The sequence below is a fragment of the Physeter macrocephalus genome, chromosome 13, assembly GCF_002837175.3.
Source record: "Physeter macrocephalus isolate SW-GA chromosome 13, ASM283717v5, whole genome shotgun sequence".
In the NCBI taxonomy this organism is placed as follows: Eukaryota; Metazoa; Chordata; class Mammalia; order Artiodactyla; family Physeteridae; genus Physeter; species Physeter macrocephalus.
The window spans coordinates 15,349,782-15,359,045 of NC_041226.1; the positions used below are offsets into that span (position 1 = coordinate 15,349,782).

At 33.1% G+C, this 9,264-nt stretch overlaps 1 protein-coding gene and 1 long non-coding RNA gene across 2 annotated transcripts in view; both read left to right on the plus strand.

Annotated features, from left to right (window-relative positions):
• LOC129392666 (uncharacterized) overlaps nt 1-2,559 on the plus strand; it is a 4,526-nt gene extending 1,967 nt beyond the window's left edge. Inside the window, exon 3 of the long non-coding RNA XR_008618951.1 lies at nt 2,238-2,559. This is a non-coding gene — a long non-coding RNA (uncharacterized lncRNA). The remainder of the gene's footprint in view (nt 1-2,237) is intronic.
• COG6 (component of oligomeric golgi complex 6) overlaps nt 1-9,264 on the plus strand; it is a 73,386-nt gene that overhangs the window by 56,099 nt on the left and 8,023 nt on the right. The gene's annotated exons all lie outside the window — the stretch shown is intronic.

Here is a 9,264-nt window from a genome sequence, read left to right on the forward strand (position 1 = left end):
CGCGAACCCGGTTCCCCTGCATCGGCAGGCGGACGCGCAACCACTGCGCCACCAGGGAAGCCCTCAGTTACTTTTTTTAACCAAATACCTGCAGTTCTTTTATATTTAACCACACATTTCAGTACTTAGTATTTGAATGTTGAATTCTTTGGAGCATCACTAAGTATAAAACATACCATTATTCTTTTCCTAATAGTCAGCTCTCCATATCTGCAGTTTCCACATCCGCATATTCCACCAACTGCGGATTGAAAATAGTTGCCCCCCCCCCACAGAAAAACAATTCTGGAAAGTTCCAAAAAACAGAGCTTGAATTTGCTGCACACTGGCAGCTATTTACATTGTATCAGGTGTTAGAAGTAATCTAGAGATGATTTAAAGTTTATGGGAGGGTGTGTGGAGATTAGATGCAAATACTGTGCCATTTTATATAAGGGATTTGAGCATCCTGGATTTTGATATCTGAGGGGGTCCTGGAACCAGTCCCCCTTGGATACTGGGGTCTGACTCTATAATGATTGAGGGGAAATTTTAATGTGTTTTAAAGGATGGCATGTAGTCCAGATGCCATAAGAAAAAACCAGACAGATTTGGCTACATAACACTTCAAAGTTGTTACAGAAAAAGACTATATAAACTAAATTAAACTATAAACAATGATGTGGAAAAAAATTGCAAATTATATAACAGACCTATTATGCTTAATTGTATTATCCTTAATATAGAATGAGATCCCCCAAATCAGTACAAAATAATGCACCGTATATTTGGACAGTTCATAGAAGAAATGCAAATGGCAAACATAGAAGATAATTATCAAAATATGCAAATTAAAACAGCGGTGAGAATTTCTGCCTATTAAATTACTGAAAATAAAAAGTTTTGTTATATGGCAATTGAAATGGTCTGGGAAAATAGGCATTTTTACACTGTCAGTGAGATTATAAATTAGTATAATCCTTTTAGAGGTCAATTTGGCAACATTTATCAAAATTTAAAAGTATATGTCCTTATACTCAAGTATACCTCTTAATAGATCTTTTTTCTTAGTAAGAGTTTAAAATAAAGTTACTGAATTAGCAGTGGGATTAAGCACGTTATATGGATCTATCTGAATTCTTTATCTCTGAGGACTTCTCAGATTTTCTAAAGCTTAAATGCTTATTTCAAATCAAATGTTTGTATTCTGTCACTGAAGAAATATTTTAGCTTTCCACTTTTATTGTCCCATTGTTTAACAGTAATAATTTAATGTGGTAATAATTTCTGTGGGATCTCATTCTATATTTAGGATAATATAATCAAGTCTAATTGGTCTGTTACATAATTTGCAAATATTTTTTCACATTATTGTTTATATTTTAATTTAGTTTATATTGTCTTTTTCTGTAAAAATTTCAAAGTGTTTTGTAGCCAACTCTGTTTTATTAACAGAGTCAAATGAACATCGTTTTGGGTACATTACTTAAAAATCTAAACGTAAATTAGTATTTTGATTGTATAGTATGGACCTAACATCCTGTTATAAATTCATACTAATTATAATGATATTAAAAAATTGAGATATACATATGGTTTATGTAAATAATAGTGCAACTAAGAATTGGTCAGTACCTATTTACCCCTTCTTTCATTCGGAAAATTTCTAAAATGTTTTTTGCAAAGTATTCTAAAATTAAATGTAACCCATGAATGTATTTTCAGGTTTTTTTAAGAAGAAAAATTATGGTATCAGTTTGGCTACTTATTTTAAAAATCAGGTTGCTATGAAAATGTAAGTCATTTAACACATTTAAGATTCAACATTAAAGCAGATTTTCTAACTGCTTTTTCCCCTTTTTTTGATTGATGGCAGGTCCTACCCTCAAAAATACTTTCTGTTCTTATTTCTCCTACTGTATAGGCTTGGTATTATATTTGATCTTATTTTTAAAGCATTTGAAATAATAGGAGATAACTTTCATTTAGTTAAATTTTGAACCTTTTCAAAGTGATAATTCATTTTTAAGCAAAAATATTTTATTTTCATGTCTTTATGTTCTCAATTTCTTTCTATTCATATTGTATTTTAAATGTCAATTGTTTCTTTGAAATAGAGCTTTGAAATGTAAAACTTTCTTTTTTTTATTCCTGTCTCATTTTGTTTTGTTAATATTCTCCTGAACTTTGCTTGTCTCTGTGGTTGCAGTACCTTTGGGACACCTGTCATTCTTGTCTCCCTTTTTCTTGTCTTGTAGTTTGATTGCCTTTCAAAGGAGATTTTGACTGAGCACTTCATCCTTGGAATAAACTATTGAATACATTTAGGTAGCCAGAAAGTGAGGTTGTATAGATAATGAAGAAAAGAATAGAAAATTAAAATATCCTTAAAGAATTCTTCCTTCCTTGTGATGAATTAGAAGGGCGTTGTTCTTTTTTCAGCACCGGACTCCAACATTTACCTTTTAATGGTATAAAAATAGAGGTTTGACTACAGAAACCACAGCTGTGCTTATTTATAAAATACTCTCAGTGTCTTTTCTTACTGAGTCAGAATTGTTTATATGAGTAATTTAAGAAATAAAGAGACTATAGATACTTCCTAAAGTGAGCATGTAGAAAAGTGGATATGATTTGAGGATTATTTTATTCAGGAATCTTTCTCTATTATATATGCTAGAAACAAAGCAGGTATCTTTAAAAAGAATTACTTTGATTTTTTAAAAGAGGTAAATGAAATAATTTTCTTCTCTTTAACTGCCTCCTTTTAAGCCACCTGTCTTTAACTCTCAGGAATACCTGTGTAAACAAAAATAACGCAGGTTTGGGAGTGGGTGTGGGGTGAGCCTACCAGAGAAATAACGACTAATGGAAACAGTCCCTAACGGTGCTTTAGAGACCTTGGAAAGTCCAAGCCTTAAAAGTAAGGCTAGTCTGTTCTACAGTAAAGGCTACTTTTGACTCACACTAATAAAGCTTAAAAACAAACCTCTAGAAGATCACGTGGATCTTTACTAAATTAACTGCCTTCCAGAACAAAACTTAGCACTTGTAAGTATGACAGAATACAGATAATCAACAGTGTAGCATTTATAATGCTGAGCATGCAATTTAAAAAAACACTTAGGTTTTAAGTAGTAGGAAAATATGAACCAAAACTAGAAGCAAAATCTGTCAGTAGAAACAGACTTACTGACAGAGTTTACAGAATTAGCAGGTAAGGTCTTTAAAACAACTATTTAAGTGTGTTCAAGGACTTAAAGAAAAATTATATTGAGAGGAAAAGTTAGGAATTTTACAAAATGGGAATTCTAGGCCTGAAAAGCACAGTATCTAAAATGAAAATCTCACTGGATAGGCTTAACTGTCAGTTGGACATTCTAGAGGGAAAGATAAGTCGACTTGAAAAAAGGACAATAGAAATTGTCCAAATGGAAGCACAGATAGAAAAAAAATTAAAAGCTGGAAAAAGGATGAAGAGAGTCTAGGTGAATTGTGAGATAATAATAAGCATTCTAATACAGGTGTAAGTGAAGTGTCATAGTGAGATTGAGGCATAAAAAATTTGAAGGCATAAAAGAATTTTTTTCAAATGTGATGGAAAACATGAACCCACAGACTGAAGAAGCTAAATAAATCACAAGGAAAGCTGTACCAAGGTACACCATAATTAAATTATTGAAAACCAGTGATAAAGAGAAAAAAACTTAAAACGCAGCCAGAGGAAAAAAAGATGTATTATATGTGGGGAACAATGATAAGTATACTACTGACTTCTTGTTAGAAACAGTTCAAACCAGAAAACAATAGAATAGCATCTTTAAAAAGGTGGATGATAAAACACTTGCAACTTTGTGTATTCATCAGAAGTATTTTTCAAACTGAAAGCGAAATAAATTTTGAGATAAGATAAAAGTAGAGAGGATTTATCATCAGTATACTGCAAGAAATGATAAAGGAAGTTCTTCAGGCTGAAGGAAAGTGATACCAGAAGAAAACTCCTATTTACACAGAGGAATGACAAGTGCAGGAAATGCTAAATATAAAAGATAGTAGACCGTTTGAAATAAAAATAATAACTGAATTGTGGAGTTCTTAACAGAGAAATAAAGTTTATGACTACAAAAGCACAAAAGATGGAGTGGGAGGGAAGTAGAAGTATACTGTTGTGATGTTGTAAGTTTACTCATGAAGTGTATAATATTGTTTGAAGGTAGATTGTAAACCTTACAGCAAGCACTAAAATAAGTATTATCTAACATGCCAACAGATAAAATAGAATGTTAAAAAAACTGTTATATCAAAAGAAGGCAGAAAAGGAGAACAAAAGAACAGATGGAACAAATATAAAACAAGTAACAAGATGATAGACTTAAATTCATCCTTATAAGTAACTATATTAGATGTAAAAGAACTACACACTCCAGTTAAAAAGCAGAGGTATTAGACTGGGTGAAAAAGCATGGCAGCCCAACTGTCTGCTTTCTATAAGAAATCCACTTTAAATATAAGGACACAGTTTAAAAATATGGTATAAGATATACCATGCAAATAAAAATTATAATAAAGTTGAAGTAGCTATATTCTGATATTAATATTAGAAAAATTACTGATGGACAGAACACCAAAGATAAAGAGGGATATTTCACAATAATAGGATCAATTCATGAAGAAGATATAATAGTAAATATGGGCAACTAGTAGCAGAGCTTCATAAAACATGAAGTATAAGTTTATAGAATTGAGGAAGAATAGATAAATTGACATTTATTTTGATATTTCAACCCTCTGTCAATAATTGATAGGAAAATTAGAAAACTAGCTCAGTGTGAAAGAACTGAACAATGTCACTAATCAGGTCGGCCCAATAGAAAGAGAATACCACACACAACTATGGAAAATAACATTCTTTTAAAGTGCATATAAAACATTCACCAAGCTAGTGTAAAAATGAACAAAAAGAAAATAAGAAAGCCACTAGTGAGTATTCCCATCTATGAACATGGTATGCCTGTTTATCCAGATATTCTTTTAGAATTTTCAGTAATGATTTATAGTTTCTTCATATAATTTTCCATGTATGTTATTGGGTTTATTCCTAGGCAACAGTTCTGTACCTTTTATAAGGTTTTATATTTTCCATTACATGTTCTGATTAGATATTGCTGATGTACAGGGAAAGTACTAAATTTTATGTTAATTTTGAATCTGGCCAGTTAACTAAACTCTTAGTTCTGTTTATTAGTTTATCAATTGTTTGCCTTGATTTTTTGTTTTTGGTACAGACATCTAAAGTTAATGAGTTTCATTAATTTTTTTCAGTTTTATGACTAAACTCATTGTATTGGCTAGGTGCTCCAAAGTAAACAGTAGATGTAATGGTGAGTGTGCATATTTTTTTTTGAACTTTAACGTTTCTGATGTTTCATCATCAAGTGTGATGTTTGTTGTAGATTTCCAGTGTTCCAGCATGGACACATGGTATTCATCTCTAACTGGGTATGTAGTGTAGTAATCTGTAAATTCAGCATAACTCCAGTCAAAATTTCCGTGGAACCGTTTTATTAAATATTTATCTAGAAAGAAATATATGAGAGGAGACTCTGGTCACTTTTGACCATCTCCACAGTTGCCACTCTGGTCCAAGATAGTATCATCTGTGCCTGGATTATCATGTTAGCCTTGGGTCTGTTCTGTTTTTGCCCTTGCTCTCTCTGTCATTGCCACACCAGCCTCTACAATCTAATCTTAGCATCTCAACTAGAGTGATCCTTGAAAGGGTTGCCTTCACTTAACCCTCCATTTTACAGAAGAGGACATTTTTAGAAAGGTTAAATAATTGAAACAAGGTGAAACAATTAGCAAGAAGCAGAGCCAAGATTCGAATCCAGTATTACAGAGCCTATTCTCTTTAACACTAGCTTGTACTGTATTTTTATTAACTCTTTCTATGTTGAGATTACATTGTTTTATTATTTTTAGAGGAAGCTCAGAAATGTTAGGCATGTGTGATAGATAAGGCTTATGTGAGATATGTGCCTTGGTCTCATCTAAAATATGCTTTAATTTTACTGTGAATGACAGAAAGCTGACTCATTATGGCATCTTTGGTGTTTATATTGTGATAAAGAGAAATCAAAAATGTACATTTTTAAACCAGTCTATTATAAGTATATTTTTTCTTAGTTTTTCAGGTTTAAACTGTTAACACCTTCTTTTCTCCTATGGAGTGTTTGATTGCACTCTTAACTGTGGCGCTGTAATAAAGCTCAGTTTTAGTGATCACAGAACCTGAATGTTGAAATAAGTTATTTTTAGAAGTGCTGGGTTTATGGTAATGATGAAAGTTGTATTATGTTGTTATGGCAACCAAAATCCTAACGTACTGATTAATGACAAGCTCACTGATTCTGGAAGTAAGCAGTTCATTTCTTATCACGGCTCAGTACATTAAGTAATTATTTAAAATATACATAATTTCAATGAACATATTTTAAAATGAGAATGGTATCTCCGTTTAGTTATACAATTATCTGTTAGTATTTTTGAAATTTATAATACCATATTTTTATGGCATGACATTTATAACTGGACAAGTTAAATTTCTTAAGGTATGGAATTCCCATGCATAGGTAACTAAAATATGTTGCCTTTTTGTGAGATTGTGTAACAAACTCATCTCCTCATTTATTTCTTCTTTTTTCTCATAGCACATTAGCTATATCTTTGATATATACTGGTATAGCAAACTATATGGGAAAAAAAAAACCGTACTTTGCAAAAGTAAGAAAGACTTTCCAAAACATGAAAATAAGGCATATAAGGTCTGGGAGAACAGCATGTCTTGTTTTTTTTTTTTTTGTTTTTTTTTTTTAATTAATTAATTAATTAATTAATTTTTGGCTTTGTTGGGTCTTTGTTGTTGTGCGCGGGCTTTCTCTAGTTGCGGCGAGAGGGGGCTGCTCTTTGTTGTAGTGTGCGGGCTTCTCATTGCGGTGGTTTCTCCTGTTGCGGAGCACGGGCTCTGGGTGTGTGGGCTTCAGTAGTTGTGGCATGTGGGCTCAGTAGTTGTGGCTCGCGGGCTCTAGAGCGCAAGCTCAGGAGTTGTGGAGCACGGGCTTAGTTGCTCCGCAGCATGTGGGATCTTCCCGGACCAGGGCTCGAACCCATGTCCCCTGCATTGGCAGGCGGATTCTTAACCACTGCACCACCAGGGAAGCCCCAGCATGTCCTTACAGTGTCATACTGAAACATTGTTAACAGGCCCGTCAAAAATTATTCAGTTATTTAGAGGAATGCACCCTTGTTTGATTCTCTGTTTACTATTGATTAAAGGTTCCATGGTTTTCCATGTCCTGTGTTTTTTCTTGCTCCATGGGACATTAACTCATTTTATATGTAACTTAATTTATTCTAACCTTCCTTTTTAAACGCCTGTAAATGACCAGTTCTTCAAAATGTTTTAGCCAGCTTTACCATCTTAGTAATTTCCTCGAGTTATTAAATTTTTGACATTCTTTATTTGTATGAGTCATGTTTTAAAATTTTTTGAAATTACTATGAGAATTTCATGGTAGTAAAGAAACCAAGGAAGTTAATGGTCTAACTTTATAGATGAGTCTTGGCTTACATTCAGATTTTGCTTTTCCGTTTTAACTGGCCTTTTGCATATCTGTTGGTCATGTGAAAAGCAGAACTTACCTTTAGAATTTTGACATAGAGAAAAAGTTCTAAATATACTCTGTCCATCAGCTATGTGATTGGCTGTGATTGATCTGAAGTGGGTACCCATGCTGGAAAATAGCATACATGACTGAAAGAAAAAAAAAGGTACTGCTTTTCTTTACCTGTAGACAAAGCGAACAGTAGATAAGGACATTCCACGTTTTCAGAAGCACATGACTAGACTGAGATGATTTGCTGGTCATTTTGTATTTATAGAATTCCTGAATTTTTCTATTTTGAATATTGATTTTATTTGTCACTGTAATGATTTATCATTATTTGAACTCTGTATTTCATACATGATATTAGTGAATAATTTGGGCCACGACACCAGGCAGGCAGGCAGGCAGATATACAGATACATGCGTATACTTTTTCACATAAAGGATGAACTTACATAGTAATTAGTATTATAAATAAAAAGGAGGAGATAGTAAAATGGCAAGAAAATTGCTTTAGCACTTTAGAAACACCACCCATTTTTATACAAGTAACTGATAGGCTTACTACAATTCATTATTTAGGGAACCCAATTCTCCAAAGTAATGTGTGTGTATGTATATGTGTATGTATGGCTGTAAATAAACACACAGAGATTTTTTAACCACAGTTCATTAAAATGCTCTTAACTCTCAATGAAATGATATAATTTTAAAGCTGGAAGTGTCTTTTAAAGATTATCGAGGTCAGTATTTTGTTTTACAATAGTGAAATTAAGTCCTGGAACGGTTAAATTACTTGTTCAAGGCAGCAGTAAGTAGCAGAACTTCAACTAGAGTCAAGATCTTCTGACAGTAATGTCCTTCACTGTACCATTTTATCTCTACCATATATAATTCATTAGAAAAACATTAATGAACATGAGTGTCTGGACATGTACCTGACTTTGGTAGTGATAAGTGAACTCTTAACATTTGTCCAGAAATACGGAATCACTATCAGGCACAGTTCTTGCTCTTTACAGTTTGGATTTGACTCAGATTCACTTGGAGAATCTCTATTTCCATTGCATTTCTATCCTCTGGATTTTTTTTCTTATTAAGTTATGAGCACTTTTTTTTTTCTTTTTTCTTATTAGTCATCAATTTAATATACATCAGTGTATACATGTCAATCCCAATCTCCCAGTTCATCACACCCCCACCCCCCCGCTTCTTTCCCCCCTTGGTGTCAATACGTTTGTTCTCTACATCTGTGTCTCTATTTCTGCCCTGCAAACCGGTTCATGTGTACCATTCTTCTAGGTTCCACATATATGCGTTGATATACAATATTTGTTTTTCCTCTTTCTGACTTACTTCACTCTGTATGACAGTCTCTAGATCCATCCATGTCTCAACAAATGACCCATTATGTTCCTTTTTATGGCTGACTAACAATCCGTTGTATATATGTACCACATCTTTATCCATTCATCTGTCGATGGGCATTTAGGTTGCTTCCATGACCTGGCTATTGTAAATAGTGCTGCAATGAACATTGGGGTGCATGTGTCTTTTTGAATTATGGTTTTCTCCGGGTATATGCCCAGTAGTGGGATTGCTGGATCATATGGTAATT